General features: G+C 38.2%; 1 protein-coding gene across 3 annotated transcripts in view; it reads left to right on the top strand.

The window, feature by feature from the left end:
• Positions 1-18,051, top strand: part of ROBO1 (roundabout guidance receptor 1) — a 532,129-nt gene that overhangs the window by 225,266 nt on the left and 288,812 nt on the right. The window lies entirely within an intron of this gene.

The following is an 18,051-nucleotide window of genomic DNA, read 5'->3' as shown; positions in this document are numbered from 1 at the left end:
TTCAAAGTGTTCAATGGCTGTCATTCTGTAGGAGGATTATAGTGCTGATAAAAAATACACTTCTATTTACTTCCAAGTTGTAGTGGAGGGAATAGAGAACCCAGCGAAGTTTGTTCAAATGGCTTCTTTTTTTAATTTTGCTTAAACTGGTTGACCTTTCTGCATCAACTTCATAGGGGTAGAAAATGAAAAGGAGCTCAGCCCTTCTAGAATAAGATACTGGCCCTCTGGGGCTTATTGCTGCAAATAGAATTCATCTCTAATCTCTACCAGCTAGAGGCTGAGGTTCTCTAAACTGCATTGCGGAAAACCTGTTCACAATGTTGCTGGCTTCCGGATCGCCAGTTTTGCCACTTGTCTGATGTTCTTCTTGTTTTCATTATTTAAAAGAAAAAAGAAATTGTTACTGCTGGGGTTGTTTGGTCCAGCAGAAAGCAAGGAAGTAAGCCTCCTTCAAGTTACTACAATTGCTTCTTTCTCATCCGTGCGTTTACGTGGTGTCCCCATTCGCTTGCCCGATACTCCATAGCAAATGGGTGTTTTTTTGTCCCTTCCTTTGCTGGGACAGTTGGGTTAAAAAGTTGGTTAGATTTGGGTTGACCTAGTGCCTTAATGTTGTGACCAGAAGGAGGTATTGTTATTTGCACAGATAGCTTTTGTTTTGTGTTGAGTCTTTATTGTCTCTCTTCCCCCCCTCCCCCCTCCCCCCCCTCCCCCCCCCCCCCCCCCCCAACTATAAGGATTATTGATACTGTGGACATATGATTTTGACTGTTAACTATAGTTATTTTTTGGGGGGGAAAGGAAATTACTATTTGAGTGTCAATTAAGTCAATTGTTATTATTCCAGAAAGAGTGGCTCTATGTCTGCATTCAGGTTGTTGTGTCTTCAGGATTGATATTTCTGTCTTTGACAGGAGTCTACAGTATGTTGTACATCAGTTAGCTAATGTAAAATTTTGCAAATTGAAAATTGTTCTTTTTAGAACCTGTTACCTTATTGGGGGAAGGATCATCACAGCTAGAAATTCATGATGACCTACAGTCCAGTAATAATTAAAATGTAGTCATTTAACTTGATCATTTCATCACAATTCCTGTAGGCTTCTGGCTGATTGTTTGTAATCTCATAAAATGAAATTTGGTTTTATTCACCTTACACAGGTCAAGTAGAAAGCCACTTCAAGTTAATAAATCCTTTTCTTTTCAATGAACTGAGCATGACATTTGCTTTTGTTCTAGCAGTCGTGAAATCACAGGGTGTTGGCGACAAGTCCATTATTGGCTCTGTGCACTATTTCTGAGGGCTTTTACTCCACCCAACGCATTATGTGTGCAGGGTAACGTACTTGTTAAAACTTGTTTTAAAATCAGGATATTAAAAAATAAAAAAAGGGCAAGAAAGAATAAAAATAGCTACCTGTTCTTTATTAGCATAAATGAAAAAGAAACATCAGCTCATTCCTTGTGTGACCTGAGGAAGAAAAACAAAACCTGGATGAATCCTCAGCCCCTTAAAGTCAGTTTAATTACTGATTTCACTTTTCGTCTTTCCCTTCAAAGGCTCCAGTTGTGTGTCACATTTCCACTACATGGTATTACATAGAAAAGCTTAAGGGGGTGGGGGGGGGGGTGGGGAAGATATGACTGATAATGCCACTTCTAATCTTTAAGTGAGCAAAACTTCAAGACTAATCAAATTCTACAATTTAGGATCTATTACTGTTTTGCAAGGCTGGATTTATTGCTTCTTGTTGGTGCTGTTAGTGTTTTTCTTGTGGTAGTCAGTCATGCTTCCTCTGCACCCAAACTGGGTTTGTTTTAGCTTCTCATTTTTATCTGCTTTAATGTTGTTTGCCAGTGTGATAGCTTTCCCAAAGGACTTTTAAAATTATTTTTTCCCCTCCCCCGTGTTGTATGCCTTCCCTCCCCCATGGTATTTACAGTATCACAGTATAACTAAGGTTGGAAGAGACCCCAAGGATCATCAAGTCCAATTTAGCTGGGATTTTGAGAGAAGTAAAAGGATTTGTTTGCATAGTTCTGATTTTGTTTATTTCTTTCTTTAATAGCAGAAATAGTCGACCGTTACTGTTGCTCAGGTTTGAAAATGAATACATTCTGGTTTCGAGTAGCACAGTATTTGAAAGGGGCAGTCGTATGTTCTAACCAGTGTTAGCACATGTCACTCGAATGCTGCTAGCCATTTCAAATTATTGCAAACCTATCAGTTTTTAGAATATGGTATTTCCTGTCCTCTACTTAACTTTTTTTGTCACACCCCCCTGCCCCCCAAAGTTTTAAATTACAGAAGAAATAAAGCCAGACTTTACTATGTGACTGTTTTTTGGGGGTTGGCGGGTTTTTTTGCTGTTGGGTTCCCCCCTCCGCCTAGAAACACCAGGTGTCTGATCAATAGCATGTGCTGGGAAGCATGAATTCCATCTCTGAGGAGACTTTAAATACACTTATTTTCAACTTTGAGCTGCAAGTTGGATGCCCTGTTTTGTTTTCATTCCCAACTGGGCAATGCTAGGTAGAATTTGGTTATTTCCCTGCTGATTTAAGACAGAGATATGTACAGATTTTTCTTCAGGCTTTTAAGGGCTCAAGTTTAAGTGGTAGATCATTATTCTACGCATCAAAAGTGAAGGGTGATTAACTCCGTCTGGGTGCATGCAGTGTAATTTTAGAGGCTACAAATGTTGTTACAAGTCAGGTTAAGGTTTAAAGGTGAAACTTTGGCTGAATGAGTTTTACAGCTTTAAGTTAATGTACGCAAACAAAGAAACTCTTGTTTTCTATCTATTTATGTCTGCTGAGCAAGTAGCTTGTGATAGATGAAAGAAAAGGTGAAGATCGTGCAGTTTGCCATAAAGTTAAAGCTACATATGTCTAATTTCAATTTAGAAATCCCATTAAATAAACTCAACCTAATACAACTTTTATTTAGGCTGTTCATCTTCTAAATGCAAAGCGAACGGGTAATGGTTTTGAGCTAAGTGATAATGCTAAACTAAATGATAATGGATTTAAACTATTGCAGCTTTCAACATTTAATGCATTTTTTGTAGATTTCCTTATGTCATTAAATAATTTGAAGAACTTGCTGAGATAAAACCCCAATAAATCTCACTTGGTGTGTTTAAGCCATACATCTAGACAATTCTGAAGTTCCGTTGGTAACTTGGCTTTTCACTGAGTTCTCTGACGTAACATAGTCTGGAAAATTTAAGTTCAACGGTGTGGTAAGAAAATGTGTATTGCAGTGACAGGGAAGTTACACAGAAAGGCTGGAATTACTTTCAGAGATATCAGCCTGATTCATGATGTCAAAATTGTGAGCAATGAGACACAGGCAGGACTTGTCCTTGACTGTATGCACCTTCAGTTTTCTTCAGTTTACATCAGATAAAAGCTAAATGTTGTGGATTTTTATAGGGTTGTATACTACTGTAAGAAGCTGTGCAGCAGCAGCTGAAGTTATACAGTCAGATTGCAATTCTGATTGCAAAAGCCAGAGTATATAAATTAAGCAAAATGGAAGTGATTAAGGAGAATAAAAATGAACAGCTTTCTTCATCTTGGTAAATGATACCTTTAAAGCACAGCAACCTTGTCGAACATAATTAAAGTTGTAAGAACTCGGGTAGGGTGAGTGGGCTCTATTCTCAGAGGTCATGATGAAAATACAGAGGTCAGGGTTTTGCACTTAGTCTTGTGTAAACAATGTCATGCCCTAGTAAGTGTAAGAATGGATTTAACAAGGTTAAGCAAATGTGGAAAAAGAAAACCCAACAACAAAAACCCCACCCTCCCCCAAACAAACAAACAGACCTCAACAAAACAAACAAAAAAGCCAACCACAAAAAGGAAAAGTGCACTCATTTGATACAAAAATTCAAATTCAGCCTCTATATTTTCCTTTAACCAGTTAATGAAGAAAAGTAAAAAGTGAAAGGCAAGTACAGGCTTTTATTTATGCTTGTTTGGTGATACCCATTGCTATTGAGTGGTTCTGTGCTGTTAAACTTTGTGCATTGACATCTCTACCTTTCACAGAGCCTGTTCCTTAAAATCTTCAGGTAGGCAGTTGTTTATTTTTGCCTCCAACTCAAAATCGGACTTCTTAGAACTTTTATTTCTAGGTATATCTGTAGAATAGTATTGTACTCTTCTGCGGAGCTTGTGTGCTTGCCCTTGCACTCTTGAATGGGGCAGTATATCTCTGCAGCTACAATGCATTAACTCTTTATTTAGTTCCAGTGGTTGTGGTGCCTCTTTTTGTTTTGTATGGGTGTTGGTGTTTCCCCCTCCCCCCGTCATTAGTGGTTTAAATTATGTATTCACACCTACATTTATACATGGTAAAAAAGGAAATTCAAGGGCTCAGAGGTATCCTAGCAGTTCTCCTGAACGACACAAATTCTCTTTCTTCCTCCCTGCCTCATCTCTGACTCTGCTTTGTGTTGAGACTCCTTTCATTATGGCACATCACCAGTCAGAAGGAACCACCAGCTCCAGACAGAACATGCCTCTGATTATTAAAAAAAGGATGGCTGGCAAACCCCATAAGAATTCTGTTGAAAATGGAGTTCTGTAACTTAGGTCTGGCAAGGAGAAGCACCACTCCCTCCTGTTTCAAGGGTGATTGCTCAGGCTTTCACAAGCTTTGTGTAGTCATCCCCCAGCTGTGAGCTGAGTGGGACTGACCAGTTAGAAATTGCTGCTTGTATAAGCCGCCACTTTGTAATCACTGCAGCCTAAGGAGGGCTGTAGGCCTTCTAAGAGGGAGGAATACTCCTACCTTCAGCTTAACTAGTATATGGAAGAAACGCACTGCAATTCCTGGCTTCAGCTGGTTTTAGGCAGATCGTCCAAAGTGTAAAATGTTATTTCAATGTAGGTCAGCTTTAACTGCTGTGAGTGTAGTTCTAGTGAAATCAGTGTGCCCATGTTAATTTCCTTGAGAATCTGCCCACGCAGATGAGCAACTGGCAAAGGCAAGCACATATCCCACAAGAGAAGTTCAAATCAGGTGTTTTGTATTTGTCTTCCTTTCTGTCTCTTCTGAGAAAGAAGTTAACATTCCTACATCCCAGTTGCGTTTACTGCAAGCAGATGATTATTCACAAAGGAGAAGTTTGTAAACTGTTGCTGTTTTGGAAATAAAAGGGTAATAGCTACTTCATGTTCTCATTCCACATCCTCTCTTTACTAATAACATGAGTGGGTGATCTGAACTCAGTTGAAGAATAGGTGATATCACAAAACTGTCGGTCATTCCACATGACATAATGAGTAGCTTCTAAGTGGAGGAGTTAAAGATTGCTTTCAGTGGAGGCTTCCTATCTTTCTCCATTCATAGAATAGAGGTATCATGTAGCCCAGCATTTTTTGGTATGTCTAGTAAAAATGAAATAAACACTGTTTTTCCCCAAAAGAGCTTACTTTGCTGTGTTACAGTTGGTGTTTACCTGATACACTTATGTAGCAGGATATAGACTACCCCTTTGGTCAGGCTCCTGAGGATGCATGCTCTATGCTCTGTCCATTCAAAACTATGTCAACAAAGACAGGACTGGATCAGCCTGGTACCTCTACATGCAAATACAAGTTACAGAGAATTGCACAGCTGGTAACACTTAGCTTTTGAACAACAGAAAACTTTACTAGCCTTACAGGTGAAATGGAAATTGTGGCCCTTCTAGCAAGCAAGGTAGCCGGTGACTTCAAAAACAATGTCAGAGTAACTAAACCATCAACTTGCTAACCTAGTGCTATTGAATGCTCTCCCTAAAAGCATCTGTTTAGTACTGGATACTATTTAAAGATATTACAGATAGAGAACTCCCCTTATTTCTGTAGTATACTACATACACACACACACCTATCAGGGAAAAAATGTGCAGTAAATGAGGAAAGAATATGCCGACTGACTCTTTAGTCTTGTTGTCCTTCACAGTTCAGCACTGTCTAAAGATTCTAAGACTAGATCCTTCCCCCTGATGGGGTGATTTGGTTACCTACATTTTATGTTGTCCAGAAATTAGTTTTGTTTAGTCTGAATTGCATCTCTTTCCTGCTGAGTACTTTGGTTCCCTCTGCGAACAGATCTATTGAAGTTTCTTAGGTATGGTGCTTAGCATACCAATGGCTCTGCTTTTACGCTAGGTGCAATCATGTAAAGTGTTTACTCTTTAATGTATATTTCCTATTTTTTTGTGATCAAACTAGTCCAGGAATAAGGCAGTATTTCAGTTTTTAAACATTCATAAATTATTAATCAGGAAGGGTTTGTAATAGCAAAACCATTACTATGTGCACAATGCTACCTCTTGTATCAGACCACAAGCATGTGGAGATTTTTTCCACCATGCACAGGCACTTCAGATGAAATCACAGGATGTCAGGGATTGGAAGGGACTTCCAGAGATCAAGCCCAAACCCTCTGCCAAATTGGGATCACCTAGGGCAGGCTGCGCAGGAACACATCCAGGCAGGTTTTGAAGTCTCCGGAAAAGGAGACTCCACAACCTCCCTGGGCAGCCCGTTCCAGTGCTCTGTCACCCTTGCTGTAAACAAGTGTCTCTTCATGTGGAGGTGGAACCTCCTGTGTTCTAACATGTACCTGTTGTTCCTTGTCCTATCATTGGGCACCACCAAAAAGAGACGATCACCTTCATCTTGACATCCGCTCTCAGATATTTATAGATGGTAATAAGATCTCCTCTCAGCCTTCTCTTCTCCAGACTAAACAGCCCCAGGTCTCTCTTAGTCTGTCTTCATAGGATAGCTCTTCCAGTCCTGCAATCATCTTAGTAGCTCTCCTTTGGACTGTCTCCAGCAGATCCCTTTCTTTTTTGAATTAGGGAGCCCCAAACTGGACAGGTATTCCAGGTGTGGTCTCACCAGGGCAGGGGAGGAGAACTTCCCCAGACCTTCCAGACATGCTTTTCTTAATGTACTGCAAGATGCCATTTGCCCTCCTGGCTGCAATGGCACACTGCTGTCCCATAGATAACTTGCTGTCCATTAGGACTCCAGAATTTAATCTGTAACATCTTCTGGGTGTTTCCAGATGGTATCAAGTGTCATCACATTAGGGGTTTTTTGAAAGTGGTTGACAGTCTCAGGTGGAAGGCGTGGTTGAATCCTAGTTGACTGTTTAAGACTAGTTGCCATTTATAGTTGGGACTCATAAGAGGAGCATTGAATAATTGCATTTCATCTGGCAGCTGCATGACTTCAGAGCATGTAAAGACAGTGAAATAGAAAGAAAGATTCTCAGTATTTATTTTTACTAGATCTGTAATGTGCTTTGTATATGTATGAAAACTTAAGTATTATACATTTAAGGTGACCTAAGCATAGTTCCTCTCCTTACATTCTCAAGGTTTGAAAATAGAGAGAAGTCAGATCTCTATCACATTTTTCTGTGATGAGCATGCATGTTCCAGCACAGGTACCTATTTAGTTTGGCCATCATCTTCTCAGCATAGGAGTTCTCTTGCCTTCTGTTTGTCAGTTGGGCAGCAGCAGCAATGGTCCAAAGGTCTCCCCTGAGCTGCGTTGCTGCTGATTAGGAACTACTTTTCTAGATCCAGGTCGGTAGGAATTTGAAGGCACTTGTATATCAGCAGTATGAGAAGCAGTGTTTAATACAGCATGCATGATAGAGTGGTGGAGATAGAGAGTTGGAGACCTATAGATCCTCAGTGACTTGAGATCTCTACTAATTAGTCAGCAACAAGCCTTGGGTGCAGGACTTCCTCAGCAGTTCCTTCCTCTCTGATTTGAGATTCCTTAGCACGGATTATACTGTGGGTGATTGTAAGAGAAGATTTCTTGGTTTGACTTGGGTGGCTGTGTGCTTGCTCTGTCATTTAGTGCATCACTTAGGGTTTTCTTTTTTTAAAGCAGTCTATCCAGACGTCTTGCTTGCCCTGCCCTGCCTGTAGGGATTCATTTTAATTACAGCTTGAGTTAGCATTTCTTTGAACATGTTAAGGTATGTCTCTAAAATACATATGTATTTTTTCAAAAGTCAGAGATTATATAATATACCTGCCATGTTTTGGACCGTGCATAGTTCCCTGGCAACTGCTAAGCAAAATTATGCCTTTACATATATTGTACTGGAGGAAATTATTGTTTTACTCTTAAGCTACATACCAAGTTTTGGTTGGGTTTTTTTTCCCCATTTTTTATTTTTAATATGAAGTATTACCCTTGGGGATAAAGTAGGATCAAAAGACATTTCTATTTAAGAAGCTGGGTTAAATATTGTCAGTGTTAATAGTACAATTTCTGTAATATTTAGAGTAGAATAGAATAGACCAGGTTGGAAGAGACCTTCAAGATCACCGTGTCCAACCCATCACCCAACACCACCTAAACAACTAACCCATGGCACCAAGCACCCCATCAAGTCTCCTCCTGAACACCTCCAATGACGGTGACTCCACCACCTCCCCGGGCAGCCCATTCCAACTGGCAATCGCTCTCTCTGTGTAGAACTTCTGCCTAACATTCAGCCTATTTGTACCCAGTGAAATGACTTGACACTCTTGAGGATTAATACCAAGTTTTTGGATCAGGTGTCAGACAGGACTTTTTCCTCTGAAAGTTTTTCTGTGTTGTTACAGACCGAGTCAGAATAATAGAGGACTCTTTGTATCTTTGGTGAATGGTCTAGTTGTGGGGTCTGTTGGGACAGGTTGGACTTGATGATCCTTGGGGTCTCTTCCAACCTTCGTTATACTGTGTGTGATACTGTGTGTGAAACTAAAGGAAACGGTGTTTCTACAGTTTGCTTGTAAAAAGTGTCAGAAGGAGTGGTCAGTGTGCACACACATGAAACACTGCATAGGAGGCTTCTCAATTTTTATATATATGGCCAAGTTCCAGAGAGTATTTATCTCTCTCTCTCTATGTGTGTGTATGTAAATAATATCTAGCTTTAAGCATATAGACTTAGAAATATTGAAGAATTGAGTAAAAATCTTGGGAAGACAGAAGGTATATTGGAGAGTTCTTCTGAATTTCAACCTGGCTAGGGAGGATCAAAATCTTTAAATAGCTTCTTTTGGAAACTGTACATTTCAGGAGCCATCTATTTTATCTATTCACCACTTCATGCTATTGTATTTGTGTGCAGGATGTCATCAGGTCTGTAATGTAAGGACTCTGTTTTAATTAGCTAGAATCTAGAAAGATTAAGCAAGCAGGATTTTTCTTCCCTGAATAAAAATGCTTTTAGGTACTCTTTTGGTAAGGGCCTACTGTAAATGGCCTAGTGTAATTTTGTTGTTGTTGTTGTTGCTTTTTAATGTGATTGAGAAATCACTAATTAGGATGTCATGAAAGCTATGGAGTAGGATCACAGCATCCAACAGTCAGAAGCAATAGCATTCTGGAAAGTATTCAGCAGTTGAGCTAATTAATACCTCTGTGTTAGACTGTTGATACATTGGCCAGCTTTAATTACATGCATTCAATAAAAAGTAGATGCTACTCAAGTTATATTTGTTTTTTAAGGTAATGTTTCTTGCATGAAGAATATAGTCTGAAGACAAGTTATTAAAATAGCTTCATACTGGCTTTTGAAATCTTTGCTGTTTTGGCTGTAGCATTGAAGCAAGTGCATTCAGCAACATGAAGGGAAAACTAGAGTGTGCCCAATATTATCTTGCCATAATAAGGAAGTGGTTTTAGTCTCACACTTGAAGGAATGTCATGTTAGGGATGTATATTTTAATATATTCTTTTAACAATGAAGCACTATTCCCATTTGTTGGTTGTATGTGTGTACATTTGAACCTGTGACTCATTAGTGTAAAGATATTACTTAAAAACATTAGTGTAAAAACCAAGCCAACAGAAAACAACAGAAGAAACCAAAACTCAAGCCAATTAAAAAAACCAATTTACAGAGTTCATTATCTATCCTTAGAGCATTCACCGCCTGTCATAGATTATTAAGAAGTATTGGGTAGTCCACTTCACTTAGTCTTCCCTTCTGCTGTGTATTATCTGGAACTCCACTGACATTCAGTTGTTAAAATATTACAAATTCTGCTTTCATGATATGGTTTAGTTACGTACTGGTACAGTTGGGAATGAGTCTGGTCATTTTTGTCCATGGTAGGAGTGCTAGCATGGCATTACCTTTACACTAGGCAGAAGTATTGCTAACAACAAAAGGTATCATTTGTTTTTTTCTTTTTATCTGTCATGTGGTGTTACTGCCTTCTTTTGGAATTGTATAGAAAGTGTTACACCTGCTAGAAATGTGATAGTATTAATCATACAACTGCTAGTATAGCATTTGTAATCGAAACGTACAGCGTCACTCATTTTCTCTACTATGAAAAAAACCAATCAATTTCAGGAGCAGCAGGAAGAGAAGAATTCTCTAGACTGCATTTAGTAATATTTTTCCTCTCACTAGTTTGAGGTCTCCTCACCAGTGATAAAATCTCAACTATTTTGATTGCATTTTTTTTTCATCTTTTTTTCCACTTTGAACAGTCTTAAGGAGTAAACCTTGTAAGGAGAGATTGTATTAGTTTCTAAAGATAAGCTCTTTCTCTCCTCCCTTGTGTTTTAGGAAATGAAAACAGTTTGTCATGGGAATAGACTTTAAAGTTAAGTCTGTAAATCTGATAAATAAAATCATGCAAAAATCATTAAGTACCTCTTAGAACAATCAAGTCAGAGGCTTCATACAGCAAACGGTTTTAGTGTACTCACGTCAATAAATATAATTGGGAGGGAACTGGATTTGAGAAGTGATAATATGACTAATCTAGTATGAGTTTTCAATTACAACAAAATGCAGGGTAGACAGATGAGATTTTATAGTTTGGGTGTGTTTGTTTGGGTAACAGGTAGGTAAATAGCCAGTTATTGGTCGGTTGTCCGTTTCAGCTTTATCTGCATCGTATTGCCTTTTGTTGTTGTTGTGTCCTGAACATCTTCCTTTGCCTACATTTTTGTTCCTCTTCTCCAAAGCTGTCTTATACAAAGTTAAATTGTTTTGTTGTATCCTGAACATGAGCATATATTGCTCATAATACATCAAATTAGAAAAGCTTCCTAGATAATGAGGAATTAAATTTCTTAAGGATAATACTTAATTATGTTGCATACTGCTGCGGTGTAATTCTGTTTTAGCTGTGGAGAACTAAATTGTTATTTACTGGATCATTAAATCCCAAACTCAGAGACAATTCACTCTGCTATGTAAGGTAAAGGTGTCTATTTCTTCTTTCCAAAATCTTTGTCTTACTTCAACTTCCTTCTCAGAGGCAGGTGAAAGGATTAACTTGGTCTTCTAGATCAGAGTTTTGTATTTAGGATACCTAGTTTTTTAATTTGAAATGGATTTATCCTTGCTTAACATACAAATATTCTTCTGGTCTGGTCACTTTTGTTTTGGTTTTGTTTGTTCATTTGTGTGTTTGTTTTGTTTGTCTTCCCTGCCAGCACATTCATCGTGCTCATGAATAGCTAATTTCAACAATTTTCTGCAACTGCCAGTGTCCATTATTACAAATACAAGTTTAAGTATGCTAGAGAAGGGGGGGAATGTTTTCTTTGAGAAGATCTTCATCCTTGAATAATAAATGAAGTGGCTCAGAGTGTTATTAAAATAAGGAAGCTTATATGTAATTAGGAAAAGCAAAAAAGGTATAATCTTTCATGTATATATTGAAAAAGTTTGTTATGCTCTGGGGTGCTTCAGAGTGGAAAGCATTGTTTACAAAATGTATTTTCTGTTCCATTAAAATAGAAAATGACATTTAGAAAATACATAATGACAAGCCATTCGTTGCCCCTCTTAGCCATAGTTCTAAGAAATTTTTCTGTGATTACTTCCACATCTGTTGCTTGAGACAGTAATTAGGACATAGCTGTGGCAATGCGCCTTTCCTTAGGAAATGCCACTGTTTGCTCTGCACCCGTCCCCTCATCTTGTATTCTGTCTTGCCTGAGTTTGCTGTGTGAACATGAGTCCACACTGCTCCTATTCCTTTTTCCTTCTGTAAAGGAAATGTTGGACCACAGCCTAAACCAGACTGGATTGAAATTTTACATAGCATACTGGTTACAGTGGAGACATAATTATAACCAATGAATCTTCTACAATTAAACCGGCAACTGTATGGCTTGGATTTTCTGCTAGGCAGGTGGAATGCTTTGTAGTGGGCAATTAAATTATAATTCTTCTGCCCTTAGATCCTGACTGTTTTCCAAGTTTTCCCACCATATACATTACCTGTGATAAGACAAACCCTGTCTTTGTTTGGCTTACGCATTCCTTTTCCCGTGGGTAACAAGCAAGATTATTGGAACTGTTCTCCCTGCGGCTGGCTGTTCTATCTTAAACATCTGCTTCTACCTTAAAAGAGCAGGGTTCAACTATTGCTTCTTTCAGTTAAATATCTTACTGGAGAAATAAAGTAGACTGATGACTTTGAGTGTTCTAAATATTTTTGAGAATTAAAAATTAAGCTTTTTCCTTCCTGCCACTGGAAGTGCTATTGAATGTTATTGGGACAACTTGACCAGTGATCTAGGAATAAGGAAGAGAGTGTCCTATGAATGTGCATTTAAAATATATATTTAATGTCAAACAGAGTGATGTTACTTTACATACACTGGTTAAATTTATCTAGCTGGCTGATATTTAATAGCTAATGCATAATTCTGCAAAAATGCAAAGTTGATTTTGTTCCTCATGCGTTTAGCTATTCTGTCAAATTCCTAGATACCTGTAACCCATCAGTACCTGGGAAAATGTTTTGTTTTTTTTTTTTTTGCTACAATGGCCATGTCTTAATTCCAAAATCTGTTTTTTGGTGTTATGAAACTTCCTCTCAGTAGAAGCTAGCCAAGCTGTTTTCAATTTTTGCGAAGGATTCTAAGTTCATGTGCTTTCATTTAAGGATGACTTAGGAATGCCTCATTTGTATCTATTGGCATCTATTATTTCTGGAAGGTAAAATCAGGTAATTAAACCAGAGAAATGTAAAAATGAAGCATTTAAGAGCTGATTACTTAAAATGTTAGATCACGTTAGTAGGAAGTAGACGCCCTGCAACGTGTCAGGGAGGAGCATGAGCAACCGTGACTTCCAATTTGAAATGGTGTATCAGTGAGAAAGAAGCACTATGTGTTGTTAGTTACTGAAAGGAAGCAAAAGTAAACATGCAAAAGGACTTTGACAGGAAAGACGTGAAGACTGAGCTTTTCACCTGTTAAGGCCAGCTGTCCCGTGTGGAGTTTTACTTTTCATTTGCAGTCTGTAAAAATTGCAGCAGAAGCTGCAAATACGAACAGTACATTAATACATTAATGTGATACGTAGGGGAAAGTGTCATTTACTGGAAAATCAAATTAAGTTTTAAATGTACTTGTCTTTTGTTTGTATTGCATTTTCTAAGCTGTATCATGTTTACAAGCTGTATCGTGATGCTGCTGCTGCCAAAGTGACTAATAGACACATCTATTGACACCATCTGTCTGAGGAATCCACAGGCGCTCTTTCAAAGCCTGGTTTAGTTTGCAAGAGGAAAGCATTCTTCATAGTAGGAATTATTTCTGTGTTCCTCTTTTTCTTTCTTCTTTACTCCCTCTCCCTTCTCAAGGATCCTCAGCGGTGATTCATACTGGAATTTCCCACAACTTCCCCTCCTGACTGCCTTTTGCACATTCAGTACATTTTTCTGTTGATTCTCCAGTATTATATGATATGTTGGCACATTTTATCATGGTATAGAAGCTGTAGGGCAATCTGGACAGAAATAAAACACGAGTAGCTCATTTTGCAGATAATTCCCTTAAATTGTTTTCTCTTTATGGAGACTATTTGATGTATATGGAGAATGTTTTTTTAGAGTTGAACTCATGGTGCATTAACTAGATATAATAGTGCCTTCTGAGAAATACTTTTGTTTAATAATAGAAATAGCTATTTCTGAAAGAGAGTTAAATTGTGCTTGCTACTTAGAATATCCAGTTGTATAAAAATCACTCTGAGTAGTATGAGGGTGTTTGGGAGGAGGAAAGCATGCATGGTTGATATGCCATGTTCCAGTAGTAACTAACACTGCCCAGTCTTGCTATTTGTGTTTGGCAGAAGCAGCATAATGCTCTAGGCAAATTATGTTGATAATTGTGATGATTTAGATGGGTAGTTATATACATTTGTATTAAAATGTAGACTTATGTAAAGAAGGCACTCTGGAGCATGGTGGAGCTTTAGCTTGTGGCTCACTGAGCCATTCACCAGTATCTGTGAAGGTCAGTCACAAGAGCAACAGCAATTGCTTGTGCTTGCTGAATCTTCTAGGAAGTCAATGCAAAATTTGTAGTTGGGAAATGAGGACTTATTCAAGCCTTATCATGAGTTGATCTGAAGAGTTTGAGAGAGAGAGAAAAAAACACCTCCCCCCAGTAAATATCCAAGTTGGCCCAAGTGTGAGCAGTGGCAGTGCACTGTGATGCTATTTGCAAGTGAGGGGGACTGACTTTTCTCAGGTAGTAGTTTAAGGTTTAATTGCTCATGATTGAGTTTCTTCTGTTTGACTGCTGCGTATTTTGTAATGTTTAACCTGGGTTAATATTCAACAATCTGAGTCTTAAGTCAGAAAGGAAATACTAATGTTATAGGTACTTTCTTGATGGAGCTGAAGCGCTTGGCCAATTTAATTTAGTGGTATTTAGAAATCTCCTCTCATGTGTTTACAGGTTCTGCAAGAGTATACTTTTATGTACCAAAAAAATCCCATTATAACAAGAATTTAATAGTACTGTGCCCAACTCTTCAACAAGTATGTTCTCACCATATCAATGGTCATTTCCAGTGTATTCTTTGAGAATACTTCTGGTTTGTGTCCGTTGAGTTTCTTCAGGGGTTACAGAAAAATAAACTATAAATACTTCCTAGTTTTCCTGAACTGATTTTCCTCACAGTGATGCTGATGGTTCTGAGATTCTTGTTTTCCTGTCCTGGAGATCTGGTTGACCTGCTATTTCTGCAGGAGTTTAGATTTCTTCTTTCTAGATTTGAAGGACAGGGGAGAGTAACTATCATATATTAATTGAGACTTCAAAACAGATTAACTTGCAGGAAATCGGCAACTGAGTTATGTTGTATTTTAATAATGTTTAATGAGTTATAGACTTTTTAATCTGTATGGATTGTTGGATTCAGAGTAGTTTCTGGTGCATGTGTATGGCCATATTGTCTGCAGAATTTCTTAAGGAAGTTTTGTTGTGTGTGGTGTTTTTCTTTTTTCCCCAGATGTTTAAGCATTTATATTTTCAGCTGCTGGAACCTGCCTGCTGCCCTCACTGCCCTCCTCCCTCCCAATGAAACAATTTGGGGAGTAGATTCCTTTCTCCAGGATGGAAGATTGAAATTTCAGTTCTTCTGGATTATTGTCTCCAGCAGTTTACTGTTTTATCTACATTGGAAGCAATGCACAATTCACCACTACTGTTGTGTCTACCCCTGCAGATTATTTTCTTTTTTTCACCAGTAGTTAGCACCAGAATTCTGTCTCAGTTCAGAGCCAGCATGCTGTAAACCAAGTGAGGGGAGTGAGAGAGACTCCCCTCATAAGGAGGGGAGTCATCTTAGTGAGGGGGATGGAAGAGAAGGAGTTAAAAGGTGGTGTATTAGTGGAAGAGAGCAGGTAAAATGTTGCATGGAGAGGGAGAGGCAACTACTACAATGAGCAATACTAATAAGCATGCAGTGCTTTAGGCACTTTCATTCCCAGCAGTGGTTTCTGGAGATGGCCTCTTCAGCATTATTCATCTTTCTGCTTCCCATCCCTTGCTAATTCATTCTCATCATCTTGAGAGCTTTTAACATAAAAGTAACGATTTTTAGTAATTCCTTCTGGGCTTTATGACAGCATTAACAGGAAAATGGGGATTTTTCCCTCCTGAAATGTACCAAGAAAAGCATTTTTCAAGGTCAGGGATAATCTGTATTATGTCTAGATTCTATGTATTCATATGAATATTCCATTTGCAATTAATCATTGCAAAAATACCTTCCACTCTGATTAAATACCTTTAATCTGCTGTTTTGCTTCAGAACACTGGTTAAGTTTGTGTTCTATTGAAGAGTTCAATTTAATGGGGATATAAGAGCATATAGTCTGCAATGACCTACCAAACTCCTGTAACTTCTCATGGAAGAAAATAATGTACTTAAGGAGTGTAAATAAGTGAGCCTGAAGAACTGCAATTCTGTTCTGTTGTTGTTTGGTTGGTTTGTTTTTGTTTATAGGGGGCATTTCAAAGAATTATAAGGTTAAGAAAAGAGGCATCTCTTTAGTGTTTAGTAAATGTGGAACTGAAACAAGATTTGACTTTATTAGGCAATTTCACACCAAGTAGGCTTTCTCTATGTAATTTTCTGCTTAGACTGTGGGGGGGAAAAAAAAAAGTATGTTACATTGAGTAATTTTATCTTTTCTCTGCATTCTGTAGGCATTATATGTACCTAATGGAAAATCTTAATTTTTAACTATACTTTTTTTCCCCCCTGCAAAGGCCAACCGCTTGATGTTTACAGACAGTGTTTTCAGGTAGGCGTGTAGCTAGAGAGGACTTTGAGTAGCTTCTTACTGTACAACTCTTAAGTTGCAAGAAGAACATATGGTTGAGTGGCACACAATGTTTTCTGAGAGCTTTGAGCTGCCTTTAAAGCCAAATTCATTTTTTTCTTGGTGATAAAACATGAGATTTGGGCTGAAATACTTGAAAGGTGTGGTTTTTTTTCCCCTTTCTTCAAAGTCTTACACACTTGTTTCTTCTCCATTTGTTTCTCATTACATTATCATTTCCAAAGTTGATGAATTAACTCAATTGCTCTTTTTCTGATAATGTTTCTCAGTGATGGTGTGCTTTGTTAAAAGATTTAAGAAGCTGATGCAAATAAAGCCTTCCTAGTCTTTCCCAAGTGTTTCCTTCCCAATGCTCTTCAAAGTGAGCTGTTTACTGCCATCCTTGCGAGCAATCAGATAGTGTTGAATCTGTCCTATGTAGCTTGGCTACTTACTTCAGTTTATAAAGCCCTAGAGCTATTGCAGATAGGCCATTTTATAAATACTTGCAGAAATCACAAAATTATGGAAGAAGAATAGAATTCCTATGTAATGCATAGAGGACTGACAATTTGCAGTACCATGTCTCAAAAGACCTTGAACAGACGCTTTTTTAGCAGTACTTAGCTTTAGCTTTTAATCAAAAGACTGAGGGATAATTTCCTGTTTATTTAAAGTAAGGATTTTAAATAAGGACAGATTGTCATTAAAAATGTCTTTATACTGATGAAAATGCTATAATGCTGACTAATTACTCATATAATGGTATATTGGAAAATAAGACAGTTATGATTAGGGCTCTACCTGTGGAGAAGGAGCAACTGATACTGGTTAATCAGTTGAAACCTCTAACCATGCATTTAGTTCTCAGCATTTGCAGAGGGGACTGGTGAGCAGCTGTGAGATGTAGTGGTTCTATCTAATTAGTACCACTGAAGGCTTTCAGCCTTTTCAGGAAGCCTTCATTTAGGTTGAGGGGCTTTGTTTCAAATAGCTGTTTATGTAAAGTGGAAAAGGCCATGCCTTTCAGCATTTAGAAACTATGCCATGGTTGCATTAAAGATGAAGAAAGATAACTAAGCTTTGAAAATCCTAATCCAAAAAAAGTCCAATTAAAACCTTGGAAAGACCTTTGCAAGGATGAAAATGAGCGAAACCACTTCCTTGTATCGACCTCTCAAGTCATGTTTGATAGTCAAACTGTGCTGTAAGAGATGGATGTAGCCCCTTGAACAACCTGTTTCTAGTGGTGCTAATTCTACATGTTGGCAGTAAAGCTCCCAGCATGTTTCCATCTTTTTTGGGAGGGATTGAGCAAATTCTGCATGGAGCAGCCATGGGAGGAAGGACAAAGGGAGGTAAGAGGTGTAATTAAAACTAGTTCACTTCCTAATAAATTAGAGAGGAATATGCAGACCTA

This window comes from Dryobates pubescens, chromosome 12 (assembly GCF_014839835.1).
Source record: "Dryobates pubescens isolate bDryPub1 chromosome 12, bDryPub1.pri, whole genome shotgun sequence".
Taxonomy (NCBI): Eukaryota; Metazoa; Chordata; class Aves; order Piciformes; family Picidae; genus Dryobates; species Dryobates pubescens.
This window is presented reverse-complemented; position numbering and strand designations above follow the sequence as displayed.